The sequence below is a fragment of the Bos grunniens genome, chromosome 3 (genome assembly GCF_055505025.1).
Source record: "Bos grunniens cultivar Pamir isolate PY7600 chromosome 3, Bosgru_T2T1.0, whole genome shotgun sequence".
Classification (NCBI taxonomy): domain Eukaryota; kingdom Metazoa; phylum Chordata; class Mammalia; order Artiodactyla; family Bovidae; genus Bos; species Bos grunniens.
The window spans coordinates 20,687,188-20,701,962 of record NC_141167.1 but is presented as its reverse complement, the minus strand read 5'-3'; the positions used below and the strand labels follow the sequence as shown (position 1 = coordinate 20,701,962).

At 39.4% G+C, this 14,775-nt stretch overlaps 1 protein-coding gene across 8 annotated transcripts in view; it reads left to right on the top strand.

Moving 5' to 3' along the window:
• TESK2 (testis associated actin remodelling kinase 2) overlaps positions 1 to 14,775 on the top strand; it is a 137,715-nt gene that overhangs the window by 108,353 nt on the left and 14,587 nt on the right. The window lies entirely within an intron of this gene.

The following is a 14,775-nucleotide window of genomic DNA, read 5'->3' as shown; positions in this document are numbered from 1 at the left end:
CAAAGTATTGGAGTTAAATATGTTTATATTGTTGTGTAACAGGTTTTTGGATCTTTTTCCTCTTGCAGAATTGAAATTCTGTACTGTTAAACAACTCCCTATTTCCCTCTTCCTCCAGTCCCTGGTAACCACTGTTCTATTTTTTGTTTCTATGATTTTGATTACTTAGGTACCTCAAAAAAGTAGAATCACTCAGTAGTTGTCTTTCTGTGACTGTCTCATTTTCTTAGCTTAATGTCCTAAAGGTTCACCTATGTTGTAACATGTGACAGGATTTCCATCCTTTTTAAGTCTGAATAATATTCTATCACAAGTATATACATACTATATTTTACTTACCTATTCATCCATCTGTGGAAATTTGGGTTGCTTCCATCTGTTGGCTATTGTGAACAGTACTGCTTTGAATAAAGGTGTGCATATGTCTCTTAGAGACCCCATTTTCAATTTTTTTTGATGTATACCAAGAAGCAGAGTTGCTAAATGATATAATAGTTCTATTTTTAACTTTTTTAGGAACCAGCATATTGTTTTCCATAGTTATTGTACCATTTTACAATCCTACAAATAGTGCAAGGGTTCTAATTTCTCTACATCCTTGTTGATGCTTACTGTTTTCTTTCTTTTTTTTTTTGAATAGTTGCATTCTAATGGGTGTGAGGTGGTAACTCACTGTGGTTTTGACTTGCATTTCTCCATTTCTCATTTGTTGCAGAGACTGTCCTTTTCCCTTTGATATATATGAGGGTTTATTTCTGGGCTTTCTATTCTATTCCATTAGTCTATATGTCTGTCTTTATGCCAACACCACAATGTTTAATGCAAAGCTAATTTTGTTTTTCCTTTCATAAACCCTTTTATGGATCCTCATTGCCCTCAGAGTAAAGTCAAAATATCTAACCCTGGCCCTCACCATCTCTGTATCCTCACTGCTTGTTCTTCTCTGATCTGTTGGTTCTGGTCTCAGTTGTATACTGCAGCTGTACTGAGCCTCTTTCTCCTTCAGTTCCACAAATGAGATGTGACCCTTTCCACCTTTGGGTCTCTGCCTCAGCTCTCCCTCTGCCTAGAACACAATCTTTCTGTCTCTCATTGGCCTGGCCAAATCCTATTTAACCTTTAGGACTCAGCTTAGATATAACTTTCTCTAGGAAGTCTTTTCTAATCTCCCAAGATTAGTTAGACATCCCTCCTATATGCTTCCATAATACCATAGTATTTATCATTGACTTTAATTTACTCTTTGCTTGTGTATGTAGCGAAGTAATGCTCAAAATTCTCCAAGCTAGGCTTCAATGGTATGTGAACCATGAACTTCCAGATGTTCAAGCTGTATTTAGAAAAGGCAGAGGAACCAGAGATCAAATTGCCAACATCCATTGTATCATAGAAAAAGCAAGAGAATTCCAGAAAAGCATCTACTTCTGCTTCATTGACTATCCCACAGCCTTTGACTGTGTGGGTCATAGCAAATTATGGAAAATTCTTAAAGAGATGGAAATACCAGACCACCTTACCTGCCTCCTGAGAAATCTGTATGCAGGTCAAGAAGCAGCAGTTAGAACTGGACATGGAACAACAGACTGGTTCCAAATTGGGAAAGGAGTAGGTAAGGCTGTATATTGTCACCCTGCTTATTTAACTTCTATGCAGAGTATGTCATGCGAAATGCTCGGCTGGATGAAGCACAAGCTGGAATCAAGATTGCCAAGAGAAATATCAATAACCTCAGATACACAGATGACACCACCCTTATGGAGAAAATGAAGAGGAAGTAAAGAGCCTCTTGATTAAAGTGAAAGAGGAGAGTGAAAAAGCTGACTTAAAATTCAACATTCAGAAAACGAAGATCATGGCATCAGGTCTCATCACTTCATGGCAAATAGATGGGGAAACAATGGAAACAGTGACAGAGTTTATTTTTTGGGGTTCCAAAATCACTGCAGATGGTGACTGCAGCTGTGAAATTAAAAAACTCTTACTCCTTGGAAAAAAAGCTATGAACAACCTAGACAGCATATGGAAAAACAGAGACATTACTTTGCCAACAAAAGTCGATCTAGTCAAAGCTATGGTTTTTCCAGTAGTCATGTATGGATGTGAGAGTTGGACTGTAAAGAAAGCTGTGAGTGAAAGTCACTCAGTCATGTTCAACTCTTTGTGACCCCATGGACTATATACAGTCCATGGAATTCTCCAGGCCAGAATACTGGAATTGGTAGCCTTTCCCTTCTCCAGGGGATCTTCCCAACCCAGGGGTTGAACCCAGGTCTCCCACATTGCAGGCAGATTCTTTACCAACTGAGCTATCAGGGAAGCCCAAAGGAAGCTGAGCACTGAAGAATTAATGCTTTTGAACTGTGGTGTTGGAGAAGACTCTTCCGAGTCCCTGGACTGCAAGATCAAACTGGTTAATCCTAGAGGAAATGAGTCCTAAATAGTCATTGGAAAGACAGTGCTGAAGCTGAAACTCCAGTACTTTGGCCACCGAATGTGAAGAACTGAAAAGAACTTAGAAAAGACTCTGATGCTGCGAAAGATTGAGGGCAGAAGGAGAAGGGTGCGACAGAAGATGAGATGGTTGGATGGTATCACTGACTTGATGGACATGAGTTTGAGCAAGCTCTGGTGATAGACAGGGAAGTCTGGCGTGCTGCAGTCCTGGGGTTGCAAAGAGTCAGACATGACTGTGTGACTGAACTGAACTGACTTTATATGTAGATTATAAATTCCTTGAGGTCAGGGTCTGTTTTGTTTGCATTGGCCTCCATTGGTTCCTTCATAGTGCCTGACAATGATAACTGCTTATCATATTTGTTGATTGAATGAATAAGAAATCAGTGGCATTTTCTGGCTCAAAAGTAGTCTGTGATTTCCTCATTGATTACAGTGTAGTTTTGTAACCTTAGTGGCTTATTAGAATTGCTTAGGAGTTTTTTACAAAGTACAGATGCTGGGACCTCACACAAGGCCTATTGAGTTAAAGTCTTGGGTGAGACCCAGGCATCTGTATTTGAAAAGAAATTAATAGGGCACCATAGGTTATCTAGTGCACAGCTAGGGTTAAAACATAGAACTCAAAATAAACTCTTAGCCTGGTATCTAGTCCTCTCTGCTCTAGCATCATCCTGCCTGTTTTCTTCTAGTTCTCTTCCTCTTTAACAAGTACTCTATAATTCAGGCAAAGTAGGCTTTATGTGTTTACTAAATGCAGTGTGTGTTTTCCTGCCTCCTTATTTGTATTATTTCTTCAACCCAGAATACTCTTACCCTTTATCCTATGGAAATCTTCCCCCTCTTCAAGACTTGGCTCAAAGACCACTTATTTTCTGCATAAAACCTTTCCTGATTGTTTTCTTACCATTGCTACACCTCCCTATCTTTCCCTTAGGTAGTCAAAATGTTTCCCTCCATTGTTCTTCTTTTACAGTTTTTTTTTTTTTGGTACCTCTCTTATTACACATTTCACCATGTATTAAAGCTATTTTTGCTTTAGTTTTCTTGCAGCAGTGTAAGCTCCTAGAGTAAAGGAGGAACCCAGACTTCAGGGTCCGAAGATTTGGGTTCAGATCCCTATCTCAGATCCATTGAATAGCCAAAGGCAAGTTAGTTAAATTCTTTGGGCTTGGTTTCTTCATTCGGTAGAAAACAATGACAAGAATGTTTCAAGATCTTGCAAAGTTCAAATGAGGTAACTGTGAAAGTGCTTTGTAAAATCACTTGCTGGTTATTATATAATGGCAAACATGGTGTCTTACTCAGATGTATACTCCTAATCTCCCAACAGTACCTCATATTTAGAAGACACTTTTATAGGTATTGGCTGAATGATTGAATAGGGAGGGAAGGAAGCAAACAGTAAACATGTTATGTCATCAAAAAAGTGAAATTGAGAAAAATCTTCCAGTGATTTTTAGTACCTGTACGAATGTGTAGAATTCTTGCCTCAAGAATGGAATAATTTCTAAATGACTTCTTAAATTGTTCAATTGTAAGACCTCTTGCATAGTTATCCTTTCCTTCTGTAACTAATTCACTCGGCAATTTCTTTTCTACCCAGACTAGCTAGTTAGTCAAACGTGTTTCTGATATGCTCAGAAGGAACAGAACTGAATACTGGACTTAGAAATAAAATAATAGACATATGACTTCCCCAATAAGTCTTTAAGTCAACTTAAGTGTTAGGATGAGGAAATATTTTAATTTTTAACCAATAATTTGTTGTACTTGGCAGTGTCAGATGCTTTTTAAAAAATAACTTTTTTTCTGATTATGAAATCACACATGCTTATTAAAGAAATAGTTAATATTTCTAGAATGTAAAGTTTGGCATGCATTTTCTTTTTTCACCCTGTGACGACTTGACAACCCTGTGAGATGTAGTCATTATTGTTGCTATCTTATGTAAAAAGAAGCTGAGAATTAGATTAAATAGTACCTGAAAAGCTCTTCTTTCATTTTATCTACTTAGCCCAATTTTCAAGTCTTAGTTTAAATTTTCACTTCATTATATTGGCTTTTCCTAATGGTTCCCCCCGCATCTAGATCATTACTTAGATTATTATTCTCATTGATAGTATTCTTCCCTGTTTCATTGTAGCACATATCATAACATATAATTCTTTATTTATTTGATGTTTGTTTATTGTCCCTCTCCCATATATCAATTCCAGTAGGATTGGGACCATGTTCTGTTTGTTTACCACCAGCAACAAGTAAGTAGCAGGTCATTGAAGAGCATGGGGTTGGTAGAGGAAGTAGTGGACCTCCTCAATTACTGCCTTTATATTAAGCTCAGGAAGCTAAAGACCACATTCTTAGATGCTGGAAAGTTGGAGTGTTAGTTAGAGGGCACCACAGTTAAGGAGGACCATTGTGTTTAGTGTGATTATTCTCTTCTCTAACTTAGCTCTTTACAAAGCTAATATGGGTTACTTCGGCCCCTAGGCAAGGATGAAGAAGGACTTCAATTGTATAATGTGGAGTTTAGCATGGACTGCCTTTCAGGTCTATCCCACCATATTATATTGTTATTCCATACCCTTGGGCATTGTTTTTTTCATGAGTATCTTTGAAAAAATTGTTGATCCATGCATGAAATCAGGAAGGAAAATGTACCTATGTTGATACTGACTAACTTATCCTGTACATAAGTTCATAGAAATACTTTTCTGGGAATACGTAAAAGATAAGGAGACATTATGAAGATTAGAGAAAAGAATATTAAAAATTTGAGAGATAGAGGCTGGATGATACAGGGCCTTATAGAACATGGTGAAGATTTTGAATTTTATTTTAAATACAGCAGGAAGCAATTGAAAGATTTTAGATAGGAGAACAGTAGGATGCAATTTGTATTAAAAAATAGTACTTTGGCTGCTGTGGAGAACAGATTGTAGAGGGACAAAAGTGAGGACAAGGAGACCAGTGGAAAGAAACACACAGATTATATGAGAGAATGTGGGTAGCTTGAACTGGAGTGGTATCTGTGAAGATTTTTAAAGGTCTCTTTTAGAAATAGAAACACAAGGTCTTATGACTTTGATAAGAAAAAGAGTAAGGAATCAAATGAGGCCCATTTTCTAGGTGAGTGGTTGTTTCATTTACTGAGATTTGGAAAATTTCCAGAATGCTGATGGAATGCCTACTCGGCCATGTATGTATTACCTGAGATTTTTTTTTTTTAACATAACACTTAATCAGAATAGTCTGTTTGCTGTGAAAGACCAGACTCAGTCTTTGAGCTTTTTAAGGATAACACATCACTGCATCTTAAAGCCCTTCCGTGGACAAGACCTTTTTGGTCTAAGCTCTGAAGACTGAGGTAGCTGATGAGAGTAGATTCATGGAGAGTGTAGAAGGGATCTCTATATGTAGATAAATGGTTGGAGATGCTTAATTTGTTCATTAATTCAATTACCTTTTATTGAGGCTTACACTGATCTAGCAATGGCATTGAATCTCAGTGAACTCAAGAAATGAAGTTAATTGTACATTAGAACCTTCTGAATTTATTTGGAAAAGTATTCAGAATTCAGCACCTTGGTCATTCTCTGCTTTTAGCCATTTAGAAAAATTTCTTAGAATTTAGTATCCGCAAAACCCCTTTGAGTGATATCATATCCAGATCTGCTGCTTTGTTTGAATTGAGAGTTGGCCTTAGACCAGCGTTAGCTGCTTCTCAGAGAGTCCAGTGACTGATAGAGAAAAGATAATTTGGAACATGTTGATAGAAAAAATCTAGACTTAACTTCACTCAAGTTTAATCATCTCATTTTTCTCATTTACTTTCTCATTTTTCCTGTGTAGCTTGCAGGATCTTAGTTCCCCAACCAGGGCTCGAACCTGTGCCCCTGCAGTGGAAGCATGGCATCCTAACCACTGGACCACCCAGGAATTCTCTACTCTGTCATTACAGAGGGCACATAATTCCAACATTTGAGATGGTCTGAAACCAAAGAAAAGGCTTTCTCTCTTTCTTTATAGCTGTAGATACTTATGTATACATGCATGGTCAGTCGCTGTCATGTCTGACTCTTTGTGACCCCATGGACTATAGCCCACCAGGCTCCTCTGTCCATGGGGTTATTCAGGCAAGAATACTAGAGTGGGTTGCCATTTCCTCCTCCAGGGGATCTTGCTGACCCAAGGATCAAACCTGTGTCTCCTGTATTCTTTACCACTGAGCCACCTGGGAAGCTCACTTATGTATACACCAGACCTCAAATCTGTTTTCTCTGCAGTTGAAACTAAACTGGCTGACTCCTCTTTGCCCGCCCCCTACTTTTGATAACTCCAGCTAGTCTTTGTGAATTTTTGTGATCTTGCAGGTAATTAGTTACCTATTTAACCCTTAGCCTTTAGAGGAGATTTCTCCCTGCACTTGGAGTGACTGTTGAGTTGGGAAGCTGTTTTCCACATAGCAAATTGGAAACCTTTCCTCCCTTTTTGCCCTTCTACCTACCATTTGCCACTAGAAGATACCATCTGGGCTTATAGTTTGCCTCTAAATTTTGCTCGACTTTTTCCTTATCCATAGGCCAAGTTGTGTGTTGATATGGACAGAAGAAGTGGAAGAAATGATTGGCTCATTTGATGATAGCGTTCCCCCCCCCCCGCCGCCTTTTTTTAAATTGGAGGATAATTGCTTTACAGAATTTTGTGGTTTTCTGTCAAACATTTACATGAATCAGCCATAGGGACACCTATGTCCCCTCTCTCCCGAACCTCCCTCCCATCCCCCTCCCATCCCACCCTTCTAGATTGTCACAGAACCCCTGTTTGAGTTCCCTGACCCATACAGCAAATTCCCATTGGCTATCTATTTTACGTATGGCAATGTAAGTTTCCACGCTGTAGTTTCCTTTGATATAAATCATCTTAATTAGAAACTTAAACCTCTTTTGGTTTCCATTTTCATTTTGTCCATTGTCAAGCCCTTACTCTTGAGATCTGGTGAAGGGGGAAGCAGGGTCTGTTGTCTTCCTTAACAGATTGCTTTGTTCAGTGTGAGTTCAATCACGAGGTGAATGTCAGAGGTTCTTGTCAGAATCTGGAAAATGTGAGGTTGTAGTAGATATGGGGTAGCAAGTTGGATTTGAATTTAAAAAAATTTTTATTGAAGTATAGAAGAAAACTTTCAAACATGACCTTAATAACTATGTCACTGGTGAAGATATCATGGAGGTGGGGATAGGAAAGCAGACTGGATAGAGTAGTCAGCAGACCTAGGCTGATCTTAAATCATGTCTGAGACCATTGATTGCTAGTAGAGCTTTATGGGGCAAATAAAATAGTCTTAGTGTTATCTTAGTTCATTTCTTTGAGAAGATTAGTTTTACAGATTTATCTTTTAATGTTTACTTTTTTAAACAAATTTGATTTTGATTACAGATGTTTACATTAAGAGTTAAAGATCTGTGGGAGAAGCTTAGTCATACTTTTTTGAATCTTGTGGGTAAACAGTCATTTTGATGTTTATAGTAGTTTATGTGCATAGAAAAACACTCGTACTACTTCAGGTGCATTAAACAAACATGTTCTTAAAGTGGTGAGCGGGTTATACTTAGTGTCTGCAGGAAGTATGAGGAAAAAGTGAGTGGTATCTTTATGGCCTCTTCTAACTGGTTTTTTCAGCTACTGATAAAAGAAATGCCTTCTCTAATTTTCAAAAAGAGATCTTAGATATATTTTTAAGTCCATGTGATTCTGATCACTTTAAGGAGTCTGCAGATAGAGTGGTCAAAAGATCCTCAGAATTTCCTTCCACTGAGTGGCCAGACAGGCTGTTTTGTATTTTGCTTTGTATTTATTGCTACCATAGTATCTGCCATATAGTGCATGTGTGCTAAGTCGCTTCAGTTGTGTCAACTCTTTGCGACCCCACAGACCTTAGCCCACCAGGCTCTTCTGTCCATGGATTCTCCAGACAAGAATACTGGAGTAGGTTGCTATGCCCTTCTCCAGGGGATCTTCCCAATCCACATCTCTTATGTCTCCTGCAATGGCAGGTGGGTTCTTTACCACTAGTGCCATCTGAGAAGCCTTCAAGTAGGCATTATTAAATGTTTGTTTTGCATGATATTTATCAGAAAATTCCTCTAAAAGTACATCTCTCTTTTTTATCTTAAATTACAGTAATGACAGAAATGGGAGGGCTTCTAATAAAAGAGGGAACTTAAAACCTGCCTCTATTATTTAAATGTACTTAATCATTCATTTATTAATTCAGTGATTCATTATTTACCTTACTGGATACTAGACTTACAAACTTGAGAAAGATCTGGTCCCTGTCATCAAAGTTATAGTACAATATGATAAGCAATGGTAGAAATACAAGGGACCCAAGAGGCACAGAGGATGGGATGGGGTATCAGGAAATGCTTTCCAAAATAAGCGACTTGAGTTGGGTTTAGAAGGATGAATAAGAATTAGCAAAGCTATGAAGGGGAAGAAGAGTATTCTGCATAGTACTTAAGCATATATGAAGGCAGAGAGAGTTTAACATTTAAATATTCTGAAATACATCTTGGGTTCCCTTTCTCTTTGACTCAGTTCATTACTGCTGCCTGCTTGAGTCACGCAGGTCCCGGTGGACCTCCTGGAGTGGAGGCTGAACCGTGGTGAACTCAGGCCTTGGCAGATGTGTGGATGTGCACTTGTGTGGTGGCTGTGGAACCTCGAGCTGAGAACAGGGGGCTCCTTCGGAGCATGAGCCTCCCACAGGGCGCTCTTGGGATGCCTGTCCCGGAATTACCCAGGGCAGTAACAAAGCTTTCTTTTCTTCTTTACACCAAGCCAGCAGGATGGGATGTCTGCTAGCCTTTGTGTTTGGAGCCAACCAACAAACATACAGTGACCAGTACAATGGCATTGTTGGGCTTCAGTGAAAAGTAGGTCGTGGCCCAGGCCCTCCTCTGCAGAGGGCCCATCCAAAGAACAGAGGTTGGACAAGCCTCTGATTTGGCTGTTTGGTATTGATGCTGGTTTCTGATGGGCTTTCTGACTTACTTTTGGTGTGTAACATTGTAGGATTTCTTCCCATTGTTTCCAAAAACCTCTATTTGGAATCTCTGAGTTGCCTTTGACTCTTTTCCCTTAGTTCTCATATCTACTACTCAGTTGCTAAATCATTTAGATTCTACTTCTGTTTATTCTAACTCTAGACTACTTTTTCATGCCTGTAATAGCACTGTAAGTCAGGTATTTGGTCATCTCTCATCTGGGCTGATGCAGTAGCCTTTAAACCTCCCTCTAGGTCCTTCTCTCTTCTGTTAACACCATGAGCTTTCTAAAATGTAGTTTCTGTCATGTATTAGTTTCCTAGGATTGCCATAACAAAGCACCACAACGTGAGTGGCTTATGATGATACAAGTTTATTCTCTCATAGTTCTGAAAGCTTGAAGTCTGAAATCAGAGTGTCGGCAGGGTCTTGCTCTCTCTGAAGGCCCTAAAGGAAGAAGAGCCTTGCCTCTTCATGGTTTCTCTTGGTGTTCCTTAGCTAATAGACACATGAAAATGGATCTTTGCCTCCATTGTTACCTGACATTCTCCTTGTATGTCTGTGTCTCCTCTCCTCTTTTTGTTAAGATATTAGATTAAGGATCCATCCTACTCCATAAGGACCTCATCTTTACTTGATTACATCTGCCAAAGACCTTATTTTCAAATAAGGTCACATTCACAGGTAATCAATTCATTGAATCTTCATAACTCTATGGGTTAGGTTCTATTATTATTCCCATTTTATAGATGAATGTTAAAGAGTAACCAACCCAGGTCACACAACTAGTCAGAGGTGAGTTTCAATCAGAGGCAGCCTAACTCTGCACTATGTGGGCTTCATCACTATATTGCACTGCCTGGCTTCACTTTTTAACTTCATTCTTCTCCCCTGCTTATACTTCATGCAGGGAAACAAAAAAGAGAAGAATAACTACTAATCGCTGAACTTGGTGTTCCTTTTGTATAGTATATCTTTATTACTCCCAACCCTGTATATGGGCTTCCAGGAAATAGAACTGAATCCTCAATGGGTGATGAGCCAGGCCTAGTGGGAAAAGGTATTCCAGGTAATGGGGCCAGCAATGTGCACAAATGTGCAAGTAAGCAGGGATCAGACCCTTATAAACAGGAGTGAAAGACATGTATGACATGCTAAGGAAAGAAGACTACTTCGAAAGCTAGTAGAGTAACCCAGGGGAGGAATGATGATAAGATATTAATAGTGGAAAGAATGAGTTGTATACTGTGAGCTAAGCTAAGCATGTGCTAGACACATTAATACTTTGTATATCTTATCTCTTTTTATTTTTCTCTGCCTTTGATTAAACACCAAATCACTTTGGTTCTGCCTCTGAGATGTCTCCAGATATTAACCTCTTTTCCATTCTCGCTCCCAGTCTTTTTCAGGCCTTTGTTGCTTCTCACTTGGATTCCAGAAGCCTCCTAACTCTTCTCCCAGTCTCAATTCCTGACCTTTCTGTACAGTTTTTACATTACTGTTAAAATGATATTTCTAAAGCACATCTAGTCATTGTCCTGGGTGAAAAAAATCGTTAATTTTTGTGTCATCTCTACTAGACTGTGAACTAAGGGCAGGGATTGGCCCTACTTAGTTTTGTGTTTTCACGTAGTAGGTTTTCAGTATTTCTGTAGGTGTATGGATACAGGTGGGTGGATCTCTCTCGGGACAATCCCGCTAGTTAGGTGGCAGCAAATGATGTCTGTTAGTGGAATGGCAGGCACATTCATCTGCCTTAGATAAGTGCCCTAGCTCTAGGCTATTTGGGTAGATTTTTCACAAAGGAATAATAATTCTTAGAGTTGATATTTTCTTTAGTACCTCTCTGAATATGCCTTTGAACTACTATTCATAGATAAGTTTGTTTGATTATAGATATCACTACTTTGATAATTCAGAGTTAAGAAAGGGTAACCATTTTTTCTTGTTCTTCTGACTGGTTATGATTGGGTGAGGTTATGATTAGAATCAGCAGGAATCGAGAACAGGAGTCCTGGGTGTAGTGCATGTTACCTCAGGGAGAGGTATGTATTGCCTAGTCCTGCTCCAGAATATTCTTTGTATGTACAAGTTTATGTGTCTGTCTGTGTTTGAGTGGTACCATCAGACTCTATAGGGCATATATGGAAAGAGCCATTCTCAGCCTTTTAGGATCCAACTCAGATATTACTTTTTCTCTGAAACTTTCCAAACTCCTCAATATCTACTTTTATACCCCAAGTATTTACCTCTGCTAAAAGGTTATTAGTATTATTTGTTTACCAATGTGTCTTTCATGACACATTTTATGGTATAAACTGAGTATTTCTTTCTTAATGGTATAAACTGAGTATTTATATACCCACATTTACTGTGTGGATGGGTCTCTTGTAATCACTGGGGGATATAATGTTGATGTAAATGGACAAGTTCTTATTCTCATATGGGGGTGGTAGGAAGGAGAGGAGTGCTCAATAAGTATTTGGAGAAATAAGCTGATATTCCTGAGTGGTGAACTGAGTGTGTGCTTACCTGTTCCTTTGATCATTTTCTAGAGTGTTGGCATATGATTTTTTACATACATAGTAATATTGTTCAGTCACCAACACATATTTGTCTATTTGGTGCCTTTTAAGAAAAAAGTCTTTAATGAAATCGAATATCACACAAATGAAATGGCAGAAACTCTTAACATTTTATTAAACCATGAGGAGGAGAAGCAGGTTTTGGTGTAGGTGAACTTGGGGAACAGTCACTTAGAGGTATTAAGTCCCTCTGACACATTTGATTGGCTGATATTATAGTTTTCTGAACTTGAAAGTTAAAAAGAGCAACAATAAAAATTATAAAATCTTCTCTCTGGTAGGTATTTAAATGTGTTGCCAAGGCCTTTGGTTGTTTCGTAGAGCTAAGGGAGTGGTCTGGAAGAAAATGAAAGCAAAGTGGCTGTTATCCCCAGCCCAGAAGGCTGAATGTGCGGGGACAGTTGTTCTTGCCTCTGCTTCCCACAGAGCACACACCAGCTGAGTCTGCACGTGGCGTTGCTTATGGGGAAGTGGACATTCCGACTAATGGCACACAGAGTGTGTAGCAACTTAGAAATCTTCCTTGTTGGCAGATCTCAAACTTCCTTTCCTCATATATGCAAAGGTCTTGAGACATTGAGAAGTTGTGGTTTCTGAGAGCCCCAGAGGCTTATCAGCCCCACCAAAGTGTTCACTGAAGGCAGGCAAGTGAGTAAACTCCATTTGGTTTCCCTCTCTGGTCCTGGGTTTGTGCTTTTTTTCCATCTTGTCTGGAATAGTCAGAGCCAAATAGCCAATGTGATTCCTCACCTTGTCTCACCTCTCTCCTCTGCTCTCCACCCTGTGGCTTGGTCTGTGGATTTCTCAGACTTTCAGAGACATGGCGGGACAGAGTAAACATGTGTTTGAACCAAGAGTCCTGGCTTACCCTGGCCCACAGAGTACACATACAGGCTTTTTACCCGTCTTTTCTGCCTGGCCCTCAGTGGGAAACCTGAGTGGCTCCTGAAGTCAAGCCTTCCATGTCACACTGTCACGGTGCCAGACAAGTGGACTACAACCTTGTCACACCTTTTCTACTCTCAGAGCTAGAGAAATTTGTCTACGTGATTAGCTGTCAGCTTCACTGCCCCTCTATAGCTTGGAATTTGCAAGTTCACTTTCCTTTTAGCAAATGGGCACCTCAGATGTGAACCATGAACAAATTCAACTGGAGTGAAGAGGCTAAGGTGCTATGCTAATATCGTCATTATGCTTTGTTTTGAGATTTCCAAAGATGGATTATCAAACAAGATGAAGCAGATCAACAGGTTTCCCTTTTGAGAAATTTGGTGTATTTTTAGCCATTCTCTCTGCCTTGCCAAACCTGATCTACTTCATCCAAGGATCTGAAATGCTGCCTCATGCTGCCCCCAACTGGTTCTTTTTGGTACTCATGTTACCACATCAGAGAATCTAAGATTATATGAAACTTCTATTATTTTTTTCTTAGCACTTTCATGTATTTGTATTCAATTCTTATAATAACATCATGAGGTATATGGATCATGGATTATAATACCTATTGTATATATGGGAAAACAGAAGGAAAGCCTCATTAGTCTATTTGTCCAAAGTAAAATGGCTGTTAAGAGGCAGAGTTGGACTAAAATTCAGGTTTCTTGTCTTCTCTCCCATCAGTTCCCTACTCTTTTGTAAATCCAATATCACCCCCCACTCCGAAAAGATATGAAGTGCTTATTTTTAGGCTTAGAGGTTTTGTGAAGATTAAATGATGTAATTAATGGTAAGTCCTCAGAGTAGTGCCTGGCACAAAGTAAGCACCAACTAATAGCAGCTGCCACTGCTATTGTGGTTATTATTATTATCTCGGTATTTGCTCTTTTTAAAAACAAAACAAAACAAAGCGGCTCTTTGTGGGTATGTAGGAATGACAGACAGCCAAATTTCTTGAACGAGTATATCTTCACGTAGTTTCCACTTAGCCTTGTCTCCTACTCACTCCTCAATTCACTTTGATCTTATTCTGGTCTTAACCACTTTACTGAAACTGCTCTGGCCATGGTTGCCAGTGACTTCTTATTTATTTATCTGGCTGCATTGGGTCTTGCTGCACGCAGCATCTTCTGTTGTGACACATGGGCTTCTCTCTGGTTGTATCCCATGGGCTCCAGATTGTGGGCTCGGCAGTTGAGGCACAGTGTGTGGGATTTTCAGCTCCCAGACCAGGGATTAAACCCTCATCCCTTGCATTGGAAGGCAGATTCTTAACTACTGGACCACCAGGGAAGTCCTGCCGGTGACTTGTTAGAGGCAAATTCAGTAGACACTTTTCAGGCTCATCTTACTTGATCTGTAGCATTTTGATACTTTTGGTCATTTTCTCTTTTGGAATGTTCTCGTTCTTTGGCTTCTGTGGTGACATTCTTGTTTGGTGGTTCTTCCTCTGCCTGCTTCTGTATATGTTCCAGTTGTTTGGGATTCTGTTAATTTCCCACCTTATATGTTAACCCCTGGGCAATCCCATATATTCCTTAGCCTCAGTGACTACTTCAGCTCAATGTCATTGCCTCCTAAATGTTAGTCTCTAGCCCAGATTTTGCTCCTAAACTTCAAACTGACTTGGTATAGGGTATCTCCACATGCCCTTAAGCCCAGCATGTCTTAGTTGTACTCCCTGTTTTTTAACATTGCCTCTTCTAAAAACCTCCTCTCCCTATATTCTGGGTATTTAATAATGGCACACA